The sequence below is a fragment of the Phyllobates terribilis genome, unplaced genomic scaffold (genome assembly GCF_046119375.1).
Source record: "Phyllobates terribilis strain yellow unplaced genomic scaffold, ASM4611937v1 Scaffold_7__3_contigs__length_470593459, whole genome shotgun sequence".
NCBI lineage: Eukaryota > Metazoa > Chordata > Amphibia > Anura > Dendrobatidae > Phyllobates > Phyllobates terribilis.
Window position 1 is genome coordinate 272,739,652 of NW_027362767.1, and position 19,751 is coordinate 272,759,402.

Genomic DNA, 19,751 nt, shown 5'->3' on the forward strand with positions numbered 1-19,751 from the left:
GTTTAGATCACATGCACTCAATGTTTGCATACATCTTGGCCCTTACACAGTCCTGCTGTGTTCCCTTATTTTGTATGTTTTGCAGTCATTGCAGCTTGCACCTGTTCACACTATATGGAGGTGCTGGTCAGTTGTTTTGTTTCTTACAGTATAGGAATAGGTACACAGCCCAGAACATAGTATCACACAGGATAGGATTAGATACACAACCCAGAAGACAGTATCACACAGCATAGGATTAGATACACAGCCCAGAAGACAGTATCACACAGGATAGGCTTAGATACACAGCCCAGAAGACAGTATCACACAGGATAGGCTTAGATACACAGCCCAGAAGACAGTATCACACAGGATAGGCTTAGATACACAGCCCAGAAGACAGTATCACACAGAAGAGGATTAGAAACACAGCCTAGAAGACAGTGTCACACAGGAGAGGATTAGATACACAGCCCAGAAGATAGTATCACACAGGATATGGTCGAGCGACGTGGCGACCATGCCAAACTTTATTTCCTTTTTGAACAACAATGTATTTAAGTTGTCACCCTGTTCCCACTATTCAAGTGTAGCAATGCCAGGTAGACAAGGGTTAAATCCTAGCTCTGATTATTTGCACCTGGCTGGCTCTGCATATAACCAGGCTAGGTGTTCAACTTGGTCAGTCAGCTGGGGTAATCTGACCAGAGTGGCTTGTATTGGCGATAGTAAAGCAGAATCCCTCTCTGAGAAGAGACTGCACAGGCTATGTGCACCAAACTGCAAGTTTCACTGACTACTATGGACGATAGGGCTATGTACCCACGATCAGGAGCCGCTGCGGATTATGTGTGAACGCTACATAATCCCTACCTGAGAGCGTGAATTGGATTTGCTCTGATACAGGCTCTTTCAATGTTGAAGGTGCAGTTGTCAAAGGCAGACTTATTAATTGAGGATATAATATTTAAAAAAAAAAAACAGTTGATCATGCTTTGGATAAAGTCAAATTAAAATTCTGACAAAATCTTATCTATAAATAAACATCAATAAAAACAAAACACATACTTATGGAACATGGGTGACCAACATGTCACATTCAGCACACCCTACAGCTTGGTAAAAGCAGACCAATTATTCACAAATATTTGCCTGTATTAAATAAGGATCCTGCTCTAAGGACTCGCGCAGACGACCAATTTTCTTGTACAATGCTACCTGTGGTTTTCACAGATAGGATATCATGGGTATGAGTGCTATGGGGCTGTGCACATGTCCAGTTTTTTTTCCCATCGGCCAAGTGGTAGCAGAAAAAAATCGGGGACATGTCCGATTTTGATTGGAGTGTCAGATCTATGGGTCCGTGAATAAAAATCGGACCACACAAGGATGACATCTTAGTGCGGTGCGTTTATCACAAACTCACAGAATGGAGAAGGTGGAGAAACTTTTTTTTTCTCTCCCCACATCCGAGAAAAACTGATGCCACCTGATCAGAATAATCCGGCAATTTTTCAGATGTGGCGAAATTGGCGTGTGAACATACCCTCAGGCTAATAATACATAATGAGTGTAGATGTGTAGCAAGGTGTGGCCATTCTATAGGCAATATGGTGTCTCCTAGCTTATACAGTAATAAAACTCCAGGGATTACATGGCTAGCATAGTTTTTTTTAGATGTGGGGGATATCATTGCAATATGTCTTTTGTGGAGAAAAAAAATCTGTGTTTCATCAACCGCCGGGTGGAGATCGCATTATATTTTTATCAATTGCTATTCGCACCATGTGGTGTATTGCAGGGCTGTGGAGTCGGCGTCGGATTTCCATTTTGGTGGAGTCGGCGTCGGTATAAAATGGATCAACTCCAACTCCTAAATTATATAATAAATTGGGTGCAGTAGTTCAATGCAGTTTGTGTGGAATATTTTTTTCATAAGAATTTCGGAAAGTTCTGAAATGTCCTATAAATGTCTGTCCTATTCCTGATCTAAAGGTCTAGACTTTTAGCTGAGATGAATCTGTGCTACAGTAAATTTATCACTTAAACATGAGCCGTGGAAATTGCGGAGTCGGAGGTTTGGCTTACCGACTCTACAGCCCTGGTGTATTGTATCCAGTGCCAGTATGTGTTACATAGCATTTATAATTAGAAAGTTGAAGAGATGCGTTGTGGAACATTTGTGCTGGTAAATATTTTGTATTAGAACATAATAGTAACACAGAATTTTTCTTATTGATGTTCCCATGTGATTGTCTTTTATAAATCTTTCCCATGATCCTAAAGACTAACCACAACTAAGAGCGTACTTAGCGCCAGAAATGCGTCAGTTGTTTCTACCATATGGGAATACTTTTTTAATGCATCCAAAATAAAGATTTATTATTTTATCAGTGAAAGTGGCGATTTTTCTCACTTTTCTTCAAGATTGCTGATGTTCACTAGCGGGATTCAGCACCCATGGTATAAGGCTGACCCGAGCATCAATACTACTGAAACCTAGTAAGCTCGCAATGTTTTCTTTGTATCACACGTGATGGCATTAGATACACAGCCCAACAGGTTGTGTCACACGTGATAGCATTACCTACACCGCCTAGGAGACTGTATCACACAGAACATTATTAGATACACAGCCCAACAGACTGTATCACACATTAGGGTCTCCAGTAATCAGATTCTTGGGTCTGGTCCTCCGGATTTATGACTGTAATTTTCAGCACATTATTCTCGTCTGTGAGCTGCGGAGGTTCGGGAGATTGTTCTGAGGCTTCGACTATTAAATGTCCATTACAGCAATACAAACATCGGATGCGGTTACATGTGGCGGCTTCACATGTGGCATTAATAACCTGCACTGATTGCACCAAATTACAGCCTGGAAACCACACGACAAACCGTTTCTTATTACCGCCAACGTCACATGATACGTCTGGGGAACTGGCCCTTTAATGTAATGTCTTCTTCTGAGCACTCGGCTGCTCCAGGTCCCTGAATGGTGAATCTGCCTGGCTGTGCTATGGTATGGCTGTTATCTGAGCTGTACCGGGGACATATGGGCCTCTATGGAAGCATCTATTCTGCAGCAACTCAGATACCGCTTTCTCCCCAGGAGCGCACACTGTACATTGGACGCCCTATGGCTGATAATCCTCTATTTGTGTGACCCTTGTATTGCACACATTCCTCACCTGCTTATTAGTTCCACCTCGCTTGCTCGATCCTGGAGACTTGTACAGCGGCGGCGGATAATGATTGCCGTACGGTCATTGTATAACTAAATGCCGCTATTCCCAGGTTCATAATCGCTGGGGAATTCATGGAATTTTCATGAATCAGGGATGAATCTAATTAGCCAAAACAAGGACCAGAACGTGTCACACAGATGAGACAGAGAATAGGGTTCAGAATCTGGAAAAGCTGGGTGACAACCAATATGGCCACTAATGCAGATGTCAGCTCTTATCCTGGAGCAGATCTCTACAGGAGAACACGGAAGCTTTCTCCCAAAAACTGCGCCACATGTCCACAGGTTATGTCTGCAAATGCCGCTTAGGTACATTGATGTGAATAGGGCTAAGCTGCAATACCAGACATAACCCAGGGACATGCGTGGCACCGCTTGTAGAAAAACAGCGGAGACAATCACCAGTGAGTTATTGTCCTCACCGCCCTCCACTGTATCCAACTCCACAGGTTACACTGTCCCCATCAGCGAGCGCAAGAAAACACGTAGTATTACATGATGGGGCGCAGTGATGTGAGCGGTCTACAGACTGGATCACATGTGACAGCAGTCAGTACCACAAACTGTAGGATTAGATACACGGCTCTGCAGTCAGTACCACAACCTGTAGGATTAGATACACGGCTCAGCAGTCAGTACCACAAACTGTAGGATTAGATACATGGCTCTGCAGTCAGTACCACAACCTGTAGGATTAGATACACGGCTCAGCAGTCAGTACCACAAACTGTAGGATTAGATACACGGCTCTGCAGTCAGTACCACAACCTGTAGGATTAGATATACGGCTCAGCAGTCAGTACCACAAACTGTAGGATTAGATACATGGCTCTGCAGTCAGTACCACAACCTGTAGGATTAGATACACGGCTCAGCAGTCAGTACCACAAACTGTAGGATTAGATACACGGCTCTGCAGTCAGTACCACAACCTGTAGGATTAGATACATGGCTCAGCAGTCAGTACCACAAACTGTAGGATTAGATACACGGCTCTGCAGTCAGTACCACAACCTGTAGGATTAGATACACGGCTCAGCAGTCAGTACCACAAACTGTAGGATTAGATACACGGCTCTGCAGTCAGTACCACAACCTGTAGGATTAGATACACGGCTCAGCAGTCAGTACCACAAACTGTAGGATTAGATACACGGCTCTGCAGTCAGTACCACAAACTGTAGGATTAGATACACGGCTCTGCAGTCAGTACCACAACCTGTAGGATTAGATACATGGCTCAGCAGTCAGTACCACAAACTGTAGGATTAGATACACGGCTCTGCAGTCAGTACCACAACCTGTAGGATTAGATACACGGCTCAGCAGTCAGTACCACAAACTGTAGGATTAGATACACGGCTCAGCAGTCAGTACCACAACCTGTAGGATAAGATACACGGCTCAGCAGTCAGTACCGCAACCTGTAGGATTAGATACACGGCTCAGCAGTCAGTACCACAAACTATAGCATTAGATACACGGCTCAGCAGTCAGTACCACAACCTGTAGGATAAGATATACGGCTCAGCAGTCAGTACCACAACCTGTAGGATAAGATACACGGCTCAGCAGTCAGTACCACAACCTGTAGGATTAGATACACGGCTCAGCAGTCAGTACCACAACCTGTAGGATTAGATACACGGCTCAGCAGTCAGTACCACAAACTGTAGGATTAGATACACGGCTCAGCAGTCATTACCACAAACTGTAGGATTAGATACACGGCTCAGCAGTAAGTACCACAACCTGTAGGATTAGATACACGGCTCAGCAGTCAGTAACACAACCCGTAGTATTAGATACACGGCTCAGCAGTCAGTACCACAACCCGTAGTATTAGATACACGGCTCAGCAGTCAGTACCACAACCTATAGGATTAGATACACGGCTCAGCAGTCAGTACCACAAACTGTAGGATTAGATACACAACTCAACAGTCAGTACCACAACCTGTAGGATTAGATACACGGCTCAGCAGTCAGTACCACAACCTGTAGGATTAGATACACAGTTTAGCAGTCCATATCACAAAGAAGAGGATTAGATTGTCAGCTCAGCAGTCAGTACCACCCAATAGGATTAGACCATGTTCACATGTCGAGTAATCATCAGTTAGAACGGATCCAGCAGCAATCCGTTAACAAAAAAGTTGTGCAGACAGAACTTTTTTGTCCAGCTAAAAAAATAAAAAGCTGATTTTAACTGGATCCTTTTTTTTAACATTGAAGTCTATGAAAAACGGATCCGATAAATAGCCATCCGTTTTTCTTTCATTTGAAAAGGATCCGTTTTTTGCTCACTGGATCAGTTCCAATTGGAACAAAATGGATGGCTATTTAACTGATCAGTTTTCCGTAGACTTCAATGTTAAAAAAATTGATCTATCTTCCAGTATGATCAAATGACTACATAATCTGGTTTTCTATCCTTGTTATCAATAGTAAGTTTTATACTATGATTCTTTGTGTGTGAAATATTATCTCAGAAGACTAACTTCTTCTTTTTTCCCCCTTTAATTTCCCTAGCCCTTCTTACCTCTATCTTCCCTTTCCTATTTACCCTTCCCTTTATCCCTCTCCCCCTCCCTTTACTCCAAGTTTTGTTTTCTCCCTTCCCATATCCTTCCTATCTTCTCCATGTCCTTTATTATCCTCATCCTAATATTATCTTCCCTTTTTCTCTTTCATAATTATAGCTTAGTTTAACTTTGAAGTAAGTTATTATGTTTCTTTTTTTTTTTTAAATCATAAGCCTCATTGTTTGTAACCTTATTATATATGTAAATTCCATATATTGTTGTTCATTTGAGGATTTGGATGGTTGCTTCTCCTCTCCCCAGAATGTTAAAAACCCCTTAATAAAAATTGAAGCAGAAAAAAAAAATGGATCCAGTGGAAATCAGGTTTTTTTTTAGCTGGACAAAAAAGTTGTCTGCACAACTTTTTTGTTAACAGACTGCTACTGGATCCATTCTAAAGCAGACATTATCACACATTATAGGATCAGATACACATTTCAACACTCAGTATCACAAAGGAGAGGATTAGATACACTGCTCCACAATCAGTACCACACACACTATAGGATTAGATACACAGCTCAGCAGACAGTATCACACATGATAGGATTAGATACAGTAGTTCAGTATTAGTTATGAGTGGTTTTGTCCCAAGTCTTCCTTGTTCCTGGAATAGATGGGTGAGATCCAGCACGGCCCCATCAGGACTGTCGCCCGCGTTCCCAGCATCCTAGTAAATATCTGTCCCCTCCTCATGAATGGCTTTGCATGATTCTCGGGAAGTTGAGTGAAAAACTGGCTGGAAAGTTTAATATTTGCTACAAGAAACTCACCCAGCTTTCCTAGAGACAGATATAACTGGAAAAGGGCGATTAGTTTGAGGGACTTTTATTTATTGGGGATTTTGGGGGAATGTTTTTCGGATTGACGGGTCTACATTCCCCTCCCCCACACCGGGCTAACGCATGAATATTTCTCCCTCCGAGAATCCGCTACTCACTCCCTACCAGCTCCACTTTGTTGAATCTTTCAGGAAAAGGAAACTCCGGAAAATCCTTTGTTCTGTAAAATGCTCGACCGAAAATAGTTTATGCCCCCCATCACCTCGTGTCCCCTGATAAACCTTGCAGATCTGATCATTAATCCCCACCATAAACATTCACGAGTCTTCGAGGAACCAACACTGCACATTTATAGTGCAGTGATACGAGGGACAGGATAACCCTACAGATCATCGCACCCGCGCAGCCTCCAGCTCCAGGTTTCCTATCTCCATGGAGCTGAGGTTCTCATGGGTCACAAATCTGTACTTCCTCTCGGACAGGAAACAGGAAGTGAGTGCAGCAGAAAGATGCGGGTCTGCGCTTAACAGAACAATGAAAATCTCTTTCTGGCAGGAAAACGGACGTGCGTCAAACGGAAACGCACATTTTTGGAAGGGATGAGAGAATGACCTTTTACTAAGAATTCCTTAAAGAATACAAATTCCTAATGGACGGTGAATGGGGCGGCCATTGTGTTATAATACAAAGTGCGGGCTCAGGTGTCACGTGAGGGGACTGGGAGAGATGATGACTGACCGACACACGATATCACCCCCTAATAATGGGTCCTGGGGTGGAGTGTGCAACATATTATACATGTCCGCAGAGCAGTGTATGGTCTGTGAGAAAATAGAGAGGTCTTCCAGTCTGCGGGATCTTCTCTGATCAGCGGATAGGGGTACATGTCAGATAAGAGGATTTCTCTGAAAGGAACAGTGAAGGAGCGACCCCCCCAGTGGTTGGAAGATACATTTAGTGTTAAATCTTAATATTAATGTATCCATCCAGATAAAAAAATCAGGATGGCTGAATGCACGAGGGGTCTTCTGCTGTCAATCTTCTGGAAATGAAAGTTATCCTGGGTGTGGCTCTTTGAACTGTGGGGGACCCTTTAATAAATCACACAGCCTTACACCTTAGATAGCTGCTGGCCGAGCCCTCCCCGCTGCTCCACACTCCTCTGTCCCCATTCTTCTCTGCCAGACTCCCTTGTGTTCCTGCTTCTCTTCTGCCCTCCGCCAGACTCCTCTGTCCCCATTCTCCTCCGCCAGACTCCTCTGTCCCCATTCTCCTCCGCCAGACTCCTCTGTCCCCATTCTCCTCCGCCAGACTCCTCTGTCCCCATTCTTCTCCACCAGATTCCTCTGTCCCCATTCTCCTCCACCAGACTCCTCTGTCCCCATTCTCCTCCGCCAGACTCCTCTGTCCCCATTCTCCTCCGCCAGACTTCTCTGTCCCCATTCTCCTCCGCCACACTTCTCTGTCCCCATTCTCCTATGCCAGACTCCTCTGTCCCCATTCTCCTATGCCAGACTCCTCTGTCCCCATTCTCCTATGCCAGACTCCTCTGTCCCCATATTGCACTGCACCAATTCTCTTCTGCCATACCCCTGTTTCCATTTTCTTCATCCAAATTTCTCTGTCCCCATTATCCTTCGCCAGACTCCTCTGTCTCCAATGTTCATACTCCTTTTTCTTCCTTCAGACCTTGACCCTCCTCTCCCCTGACATTATCTATTGGGGAGATCCTAGACTATGCAGACATCTTTAAAGCCACCACTCACAGAGTAAAGTCTAGAGAGCCAACAGGCATCAGCCAACCATCTAATCTGTTTCAGGACCTCCCAACTGTCCTCCTACGGTGACTCAGTAAGAAGGTTTGTGGAGGTTGAATTTCAACACCTAGCCATTTTGTTCTCCTTGGAGATAAGTCACTGTTACAAGTCAGGAGACATTGCTGCCAGTGAGCATTGAACTGCTGGATGTCTGATGTGTACGACCAGCTCGTCACAACCAGGATACAGATGACAGATATTTGACGATTTATATTTTTCAGTGAATTAGAATTTTGTACAATTTGTTTAGCGTGAAGTGACAAATATCTAGTGACGATGGCTGAGGCCACTGTCTCTGTGTACACATGACCTGTAACAGGTGGTATAGTTACATAGGTTGAAAAAAGACCTAGGGCCATCAAGTTCAACCTTCCTCCACCAATTACACATTTTGTCACTAAATTATCTATAACCCGCAATGTTATGTGTACTGAGGAAACCATCCAGTTACTACCTGTTGTGGTAGGGCATTCCATAGTCTGGCTGCTCTAAGGCTATGTGGCCACGATCAGGCAATAGCAGCACTTTGGACGCAGCGTTGCGTCCAATCACGCAGGTAACTCCGCATGTGTTCATTGAACAATGCGGAGTTACCGCACCCTATACATTCTATTGTGGAAATTTCTGTTGCGGAGATGAGCATCTCCGCAACAGAAATTGACATGCTGAGACTCGTAAAGCCGCGCCGCAGGTGACTTTACACGGCGGCAAATAGAAGCACAGTTGGCATGGGATTCCTATAAATCCCATCCATTGTGTTTCTACTGTACAACGCAGCGTTTTGGACGCAGCGCAGGTGAGCTGCGTACAAAACTCTGCCATTACGGATCGTGGGCACGTACCCTAACAGTAAAGAACCCTTTCCTATTTAGCTGCCGGAATCGCCTTTTTACACCCGTAATGAGTGCCCCCTGGTTCTTAGTATGGTCCTTGGAAGGAATAAATCATGTGCCAGTCCTTCGTGTTGACCACACATATATTTATACATATAAATGAGATCCCTTCTGAGACATCTTTTTTCTAAGCTAAACAAGCCCAACTTTTCCAACCTCTCATCATATGAGAGGCCTTCCATCCCTTGTAATATTTTAATTGCCCGGCTTTAAACTGGCTCTAACTTCTGAACAGAGCCGGCGTCAGCACCCAGACAAGGGCCGGGGCCCTGGATCATCAGGGGAGCCCACTTGCTGTCGGGGCCCGGGCCGCTTCCCCGGCATCTGTGCAGGACCGTCGGCTCTGCTTGATTACCAGCACTTCACCAGACATGGCAGCACGCAGAGCTGTGTCTGGTAGTAATGACATGGAAGGCGACACTGCGCCTTTAAATGTGCTTTTGTGTTGCCCCTGCTGCATCATTACTACCAGACACAGCCGCACAGCGCGCGGCCATGTCTGGTGAAGTGCCGGCAATCAAGCAGCAGCGCCGGCGGTCCTGCACAGATGCTGGGGGAGCAGCCCGGGTCCCGACAGCGAGTGGGCCCCCTGATGGTCCAGGGCCATGTCTGACACGCTGGCGGCCCTGCATTGCCACATACCTGAGGAACTGCTGGACTGGACACAGGCCGGGGGGAGGTGAGCGAGGCTTGTCGCCAGCTTCTCCAATCCCCATATTAAAAACATTTCTAATGTGTGTGTATGTTTGTGTATGTCAGAGTGTATGTCAGTGTGTATATATATTTATGTCAGTTTTATATGTGTTTTTAAGAATTTGTGTTGAAATATGTATGTATGTCTGTATGTGTACATGTTTGTATGTGTGCATATCTGTGAACCATGTGCATGTGTGCGCATGTCTGCGTACTGTGTGCGCGCGTCTGCGTACTGTGTGCGCGCGTCTGCGTACTGTGTGTGTGAATGCATGTTTGCATATGTGAAGGATGAGGGGCAGATTCGGCCCTGTGTTGTATACCTATATTTCTCCGCCGTATCTGTGCATCATGAATTGTGGCATGTGTTATAGGGGCCCACTGAGACTCTTTTGCCCGGGGCCCACGAAAACCTGGAGCTGGCCCTGCTTCTGAATATGCTTTTTAAATGTGAAGCCCAAAACTGGATGCCATATTCTAGATGTGGCCTTGCAATTGATTTACAGAGGGGTAACAATACGTTAGGATCACAGGATTTTATCTCTTTTTATACACCCTAAAATCTTGTTTGCTTTTGCGGCAGCAGACACAGCTGCAGGTTTTGTTACAAGAGCAAGCTCGGATGCAGACTGCTGTGCTATTATACTATGTTTTACAGCACACAGATGTATACCGGTCCAACAACTGGGACCCCCAGTGATCCTAACAACGGTCTTGGCTATCTCCAACAGTCCCATAGACAATGAATGGAGCGGAGGTCGAGCCCCCACGCTCCACTGCCACATTCTATAAGGGACTTTTTGCAGGATCAGGTTCCCAGAGCTCTGTTCTTCGGATCACTGTGAGTCCTAGAGGTCGGAACAACACTGAACTGCAAGTTATCCCCCTGGACTATGAATATGGGATAACAATATTTAGGCTGTGTGCACACGATGCGTTTTTAATGCGTTTCCGCAGCGTTTTTGCAGCTGCGGAAACGCATTAAAAACGCATGGTAGAAGGGCAGCAATGTTCCCCAATGATAATCCGCATGTGCTGTGCCCATGCTGCGGATTTTTCCGCAGCGTTTATGCTGCGCTCAAAAATCCGCAGCATGTCCATTAATTTTGCGGAAACGCGGCATTTTCGCCGCCATTGACTTGCATTAGAACGCGCCAATACCGCAAGACAGCATTTGTACTTGCGTTATTGGCGCGTTCTAATGTGCGGATGGTACCCGAGTGTGGAGAAGATGAGACTTTCCTCCACACCCAGGTACCATAAAAAAGCTGTAAAAACAAGAATAAAATAAAAAATAAATGTATACTTACGTTCTGTCGGCCCGCGCACCGCTCCTGCTTGGTTTCCGGCACTTTGCAGTGAGTTGAAGGACCTGCGCTGACGTCAGAGTCATGTGACGGGTCACGTGACGCTGACGTCGGCAGGTCTTTTCCTTTCACTGTTGCCGGCAAGGGAGAAAGGAGTGAGCGGGACACCGGGGGCCATCGGAGGGTAAGTATACATTTATTTTTTTATTTTTACCACTCTCTCTGGTCACACTATATAAATCCATGCAGTTTGCCTTCATCTTCATTTGCCTTCAATGCCTTCATCTTGCAGGAAATGCTGACACACTCCAGCCACATGAGATCTGGCATTTTCCTGCATTAGGAGGAACCCAGGGCCACCGCACCAGCATATGGTCTCACAAGGGGTCTGAGGATCTCATCTGGGTACCTAATGGCAGTCAGGCTACCTCTGGCAAGCACATGGAGGGCGTGAAGTGAAGCGTTCTTCACATGCATTTCTGCATGCGGGTTGTCAAGCGCTTTCCAAGCGATTTTAGCATCACTTGGAAAGTGCTTGTCAACTTGGTCACACTATATAAATCCATGCAAACGGCATGGATTTATATACTGTGACCGAAAGAATGGTAAAAAATAAAAAAAATATATATATATACTTACCCTCTGATGGCCCCCAGTATTTTGCTTCCCTCCGTTCTCCCTTGCCGGCAGCGGTACACTGAAGGACCTGCCGACGTCAGCGTCACGTGACCCGTCACATGACTCTGACGTCAGTGCAAGTTCTTCAGTCCATCGCAAACTGCCGGCATGCGAGGAGGAGCGCACCGGGGGCGACCAGAAGGTAAGTATACATATATTTTTTTTTTACAGTTTTCTGTGGTACCCAGGTCCGGAGGAGAGTCTCCTCTTCTCTAGACCTGGGTACCATCCGCACATTAGAACGCATGGAATGCGCATCTACATATACAGTGATGCGTAATCCATGCGATCTAATGCAAGTCAATGGTGGCAAAAACGCAGCACTTCTGCAAAATAATTGGTAGTGCTGCGTTTTTTTCCACAATAATAATCCGCAGCGGAAATTTCCGCAGCATGTGCACAGCACATGCGGATTATCATTGGGGAACATGGCAGGCCTTCTACCATGCGTTTTTAAGCGTTTCTGCAGCGTTTTTGCCGCTGCGGAAACGCTTAAAAAACGCATCGTGGGAACACAGCCTTACGCTTATTTCATCCCTCTATACTGAGGTTTTATTACCGGTGTAGGGAAAAGTATTTTGCCCTATAAACCACAAAGCTTGTGGTATGGAATGAACCTGAACTTGTAGCATTTGCCATCCCAATAAAGATTTAAAGGGCAAGATTAAAAATTTTTCTAAATGTGAGAAACCTCAAAACGGACAATGATGTTCTTTGATATCTGACACTTGGAAGCTGCACAGGATGAGGGGAGAAAACACAGCGTTCTGGGGGAGGGAAGGGGGCACTGTATCCCTTGGAAGTCATCAGTTATCACACAACAATGGCTGCGATTCACTGCAACTAGAACCGTTTCTCCTCATTGATATCAGTCTGATTAATGTGCAGTGGAAAAGCTGCAGGTTTTCTGTCCAGATTTGCAGATGGAAGGTCCGCAGCAAATTACAGCAGTGGCAAAATGGACGTGATTTTAACAAATTTCAAACCTGCATTACAAATTCCTCCACAGCACCCCTCTCCCCCCCAAAAAAAAAACCAACTCTGCATGAAAACTGACCTGTGGATTGGAAGATGCAGATTTCACTGCAACGCAAAACAGCAAATCCACAGGTAATAAGATGTGCATTTTTCTGTCACTAGTGGAAGCAGCATGAAGGCGATGACTTGGCTCGATACAGCTGTAGTCATGAACACTGACGTCATACACATTATCTGATGTCATACACATTACACGACGTCATACACATTATACGATGTCATACACATTATACGACGTCATACACATTATCTGATGTCATACACATTACACGACGTCATACACATTATACCACGCCATACACATTATCTGATGTCATACACATTATACGACGTCATACACATTATACGATGTCATACACATTATACGACGTCATACACATTATCTGATGTCATACACATTACACGACGTCATACACATTATACCACGCCATACACATTATCTGATGTCATACACATTATACGACGTCGTACACATTATCTGATGTCATACACATTACACGACGTCATACACATTATCTGATGTCATACACATTATACGACATCGTACACATTATCTGATGTCATACACATTATCTGATGTCATACACATTACACGACGTCATACACATTATCTGATGTCATACACATTATACGATGTCGTACACATTATCTGATGTCATACACATTATACGACGTCGTACACATTATCTGATGTCATACACATTATCTGATGTCATACACATTACACGACGTCATACACATTATACCACGCCATACACATTATCTGATGTCATACACATTATACGACGTCGTACACATTATCTGATGTCATACACATTACACGACGTCATACACATTATACCACGCCATACACATTATACGACGTCATACACATTATCTGATGTCATACACATTACACGACGTCATACACATTATACGACGTCATACACATTATCTGATGTCATACACATTACACGACGTCATACACATTATACGATGTCATACACATTACACGACGTCATACACATTATCTGATGTCATACACATTATACGATGTCGTACACATTATCTGATGTCATACACATTACACGACGTCATACACATTATACCACGCCATACACATTATACGACGTCATACACATTATCTGATGTCATACACATTACACGACGTCATACACATTATACGACGTCATACACATTATCTGATGTCATACACATTACACGACGTCATACACATTATCTCATGTCATACACATTATACGACATCGTACACATTATCTGATGTCATACACATTATCTGATGTCATACACATTACACGACGTCATACACATTATCTGATGTCATACACATTATCTGATGTCATACACATTATACGATGTCGTACACATTATCTGATGTCATACACATTATACGACGTCGTACACATTATCTGATGTCATACACATTATCTGATGTCATACACATTACACGACGTCATTCACATTATACCACGCCATACACATTATCTGATGTCATACACATTATACGTCATACACATTATCTGATGTTATACACATTACACGACGTCATACACATTATACCACGCCATACACATTATCTGATGTCATACACATTATACGATGTCGTACACATTATCTGATGTCATACACATTACACGACGTCATACACATTATCTGATGTCATACACATTATCTGATGTCATACACATTATACGATGTCGTACACATTATCTGATGTCATACACATTATCTGATGTCATACACATTACACGACGTCATTCACATTATACCACGCCATACACATTATCTGATGTCATACACATTATACGTCATACACATTATCTGATGTTATACACATTACACGACGTCATACACATTATACCACGCCATACACATTATCTGATGTCATACACATTATACGACGTAGTACACATTATCTGATGTCATACACATTATACGACGTCGTACACATTATCTGATGTCATACACATTACACGACGTCATACACATTATCTGATGTCACACACATTATACGACATCGTACACATTATCTGATGTCATACACATTACATGACGTCATACACATTATACGACGTCATACACATTATACGACGTCATACACATTATACAACGTCATATTCATTATACGACGTTGTACACATTATACAACGTCATACACATTATACAGCATCATACACACTATCTGACGTCATACACATTATACGACATACGTTATCTGACGTCATGCACATTATACGACATACATTATCTGACATCATACATATTATACGACGTCATACACACTATCTGACTTTTACACTTTATATACTTGGTGAAGCATCAGGTTGGAGGACTAGGCCACACGACCCGTGCAGGCCTCGGCCTACCTAGACAAGGTGCACAGCTCACTCCTTATCAATGACGGGGACTGATCAGTCGCATTTTGTTCCAGTTTTTGCCTACATTTTTGGAATGGCAGCAAAATTACAATAAGAATTACAAAAATATGCCCCAAAATGGGGTGTCACAAAACAAAACCACAACAGGGTCTATGCACAGCCGAGGGAGGGCCGAATGTTATCCGCCTCTTTACCCCTGACTGTAACTAATCTGGTAATGGTAAAATGCCCATAAGGTCACATCCATATGTAGCAGGACTGATGGCTGCAAAAATCCATACAGGTGGTAAAATGGGTAAAATCCAGTGCAATAAATAATATATGAAGTGAATCTGCCACAATAGATAACATATACATACATACTGTATATTCATGTATACATATATCTCGGGGGTTCTGTAGTTCCTGGGTAATGGATGGGGCCGCAAAGGTCAGTTGGGGCCTCCATTGCAATTGTTGTCATGCTAACCCTTTGTGTACAGCATACACATGTAGGACGCTCTATTGGTGACACATACTCTCATTTTGTACATGACTTAGGCTAGATGATCCCCTTATATGTGTTCCACGCTCAACACAGTCTCTTCAGATGGTGAGTTATTAATTGGGATCTCTGAGTAAGAAGTAGAAAAGAAAAAGTCAATGAGCGCTTCCTGCCCAGAAAAAAAAAGAAGTAGTAGTCATCACAATGTGGCGAGTGCGGGGCTGAGATAACGGTGCATATCACAGGCAGCACTTCCGCCCTTTGTCCCTGAATATGCGGGGTCCTTCCTGAGCAGTTCGGCTTCTGTTAAAAAGGAATTGTCGGCTTCATGGCACAAATAAAACCATTAACCCTAAAATGGCAGAAAGGCCCAAACTGCTAAGAATATCACAAATGGAAAAATGTGAAGTGAGGCCTCAGACACGTGAGGTCAGGTGGGAGAGGTCGCAGACACGCGAGGTCAGGTGGGAGAGGTCGCAGACACGCGAGGTCAGGGGGAGAGGCCGCAGACAAGTGAGTTCAGGTGGGAGAGGCCGCAGACGTGCGAGGTCAGAGGGAGAGGTCGCAGACACGCGAGGTCAGGTGGGAGAGGTCGCAGACACGCGAGGTCAGGGGGAGAGGCCGCAGACACGTGAGTTCAGGTGGGAGAGGCCGCAGACGTGCGAGGTCAGAGGGAGAGGTCGCAGACGTGCGAGGTCAGGTGGGAGAGGCAGCAGACACGCGAGGTCAGGTGGGAGAGGTCGCAGACACGCGAGGTCAGGGGGAGAGGCCGCAGACACGTGAGTTCAGGTGGGAGAGGCCGCAGACGTGCGAGGTCAGAGGGAGAGGTCGCAGACACGCGAGGTCAGGTGGGAGAGGTCGCAGACACGTGAGGTCAGGTGGGAGAGGTCGCAGACACGCGAGGTCAGGTGGGAGAGGTCGCAGACACGCGAGGTCAGGGGGAGAGGCCGCAGACACGTGAGTTCAGGTGGGAGAGGCCGCAGACGTGCGAGGTCAGAGGGAGAGGTCGCAGACGTGCGAAGTCAGGTGGGAGAGGCCGCAGACACGCGAGGTCAGGTGGGAGAGGCTGCAGACACGCGAGGTCAGGTGGGAGAGGTCGCAGACACGCGAGGTCAGGTGGGAGAGGTCGCAGACACGCGAGGTCCGGGGGAGAGGCCGCAGACACGTGAGTTCAGGTGGGAGAGGCCGCAGACGTGCGAGGTCAGAGGGAGAGGTCGCAGACACGCGAGGTCAGGTGGGAGAGGTCGCAGACACGTGAGGTCAGGTGGGAGAGGTCGCAGACACGCGAGGTCAGGTGGGAGAGGTCGCAGACACGCGAGGTCAGGTGGGAGAGGTCGCAGACACGTGAGGTCAGGTGGGAGAGGTCGCAGACACGCGAGGTCAGGGGGAGAGGTCGCAGACACGTGAGGTCAGGTGGGAGAGGTCGCAGACACGCGAGGTCAGGGGGAGAGGTCGCAGACACGCGAGGTCAGGTGGGAGAGGCCGCAGACAAGCGAGGTCAGGTGGGAGAGGCCTCAGACACGTGAGGTCAGGTGGGAGAGGTCGCAGACACGCGAGGTCAGGGGGAGAGGCCGCAGACGTGCGAGGTCAGAGGGAGAGGTCGCAGACACGCGAGGTCAGGTGGGAGAGGCCGCAGACACGCGAGGTCAGGTGGGAGAGGTCGCAGACACGCGAGGTCAGGGGGAGAGGCCGCAGACACGTGAGTTCAGGTGGGAGAGGCCGCAGACGTGCGAGGTCAGAGGGAGAGGTCGCAGACGTGCGAGGTCAGGTGGGAGAGGTCGCAGACACGTGAGGTCAGGTGGGAGAGGTCGCAGACACGCGAGGTCAGGTGGGAGAGGTCGCAGACACGCGAGGTCAGGGGGAGAGGCCGCAGACACGTGAGTTCAGGTGGGAGAGGTCGCAGACACGCGAGGTCAGGGGGAGAGGCCGCAGACACGTGAGTTCAGGTGGGAGAGGCCGCAGACACGTGAGTTCAGGTGGGAGAGGCCGCAGACACGTGAGTTCAGGTGGGAGAGGCCGCAGACGTGCGAGGTCAGAGGGAGAGGTCGCAGACACGCGAGGTCAGGTGGGAGAGGTCGTAGACACGTGAGTTCAGGTGGGAGAGGCCGCAGACGTGCGAGGTCAGAGGGAGAGGTCGCAGACGTGTGAGGTCAGGTGGGAGAGGCCGCAGACACGCGAGGTCAGGTGGGAGAGGCCTCAGACACGTGAGGTCAGGTGGGAGAGGTCGCAGACACGCGAGGTCAGGGGGAGAGGCCGCAGACACACGAGTTCAGGTGGGAGAGGCTGCAGACGTGCGAGGTCGCAGACACGCGAGGTCAGGTGGGGGAGGCCGCAGACACGCGAGGTCAGGTGGGAGAGGCCGCAGACACGCGAGGACAGGTGGGAGAGGCCGCAGACACGCGAGGTCAGGTGGGAGAGGCCGCAGACACGCGAGGTCAGGTGGGAGAGGCCGCAGACACGCGAGGTCAGGTGGGAGAGGCCGCAGACGTGCGATGTCAGAGGGAGAGGTCGCAGACACGCGAGGTCAGGTGGGAGAGGTCGCAGACACGTGAGTTCAGGTGGGGGAGGCCGCAGACGTGCGAGGTCAGAGGGAGAGGCCTCAGACACGCGAGGTCAGGTGGGAGAGGCCTCAGACACGCGAGGTCAGGTGGGAGAGGCCTCAGACACGCGAGGTCAGGTGGGAGAGGCCGCAGACACGCGAGGTCAGGTGGGAGAGGCCGCAGACACGCGAGGTCAGGTGGGAGAGGCCACAGACACGCGAGGTCAGGTGGGAGAGGCCGCAGACACGCGAGGTCAGGTGGGAGAGGCCGCAGACACGCGAGGTCAGGTGGGAGAGGCCGCAGACACGCGAGGTCAGGTGGGAGAGGCCGCAGACACGCGAGGTCAGGTGGGAGAGGCCGCAGACACGCGAGGTCAGGTGGGAGAGGCCGCAGACACGCGAGGTCAGGTGGGAGAGGCCGCAGACACGCGAGGTCAGGTGGGAGAGGCCGCAGACACGCGAGGTCAGGTGGGAGAGGCCGCAGACACGCGAGGTCAGGTGGGAGAGGCCGCAGACACGCGAGGTCAGGTGGGAGAGGCCGCAGACACGCGAGGTCAGGTGGGAGAGGCCGCAGACACGCGAGGTCAGGGCGAGAGGCCGCAGACACGCGAGGTCAGGGCGAGAGGCCGCAGACACGCGAGGTCAGGGCGAGAGGCCGCAGACACGCGAGGTCAGGGCGAGAGGCCCCAAACACGCGAAGACAGGTGGGAGAGGCCGCAGACACGCGAGGTCAGGGCGAGAGGCCGCAGACACGCGAGGTCAGGGCGAGAGGCCGCAGACAAGCGAGGTCAGGGCGAGAGGCCGCAGACACGCGAGGTCAGGGCGAGAGGCCGCAGACAAGCGAGGTCAAGGCGAGAGGCCGCAGACACGTGAGGACAGGTAGTTTCAGCGGTTGTGGGGGTCTCAGTGGTTGGATCCTCACCAATTTAGACTTCATCATCTATATCCCACTGTAACTAGAATACAGCTTTAAACACTCAAGAATCCGACAATTCCCCCCCTTCCGCCGTCACTGGTGGCCATCATATTATGCTGTATTAATACATATCACCAGCAAGTGTCACATGTGAAAAGTTTGTATTCCATCTCAGATACATAATGGAGATAAAACTAATTTAACTTCCAGTGGATATTTCATAAATTACTGATAGCGGCGGGTCCAAGAGATAAAGAGGGCCCGTCCCGCACCACTGTGGAGAGCTCTGAGGTGACTTCTAGGAGAGCTCTGTATATAACCAAGCGAGCTCGCCTTATTCTTGAAACACACACAAGGGTAAATGAAGAGCACAGCTGTGCTGCACCGATTTTATAGCAGTGCAACATGGGGA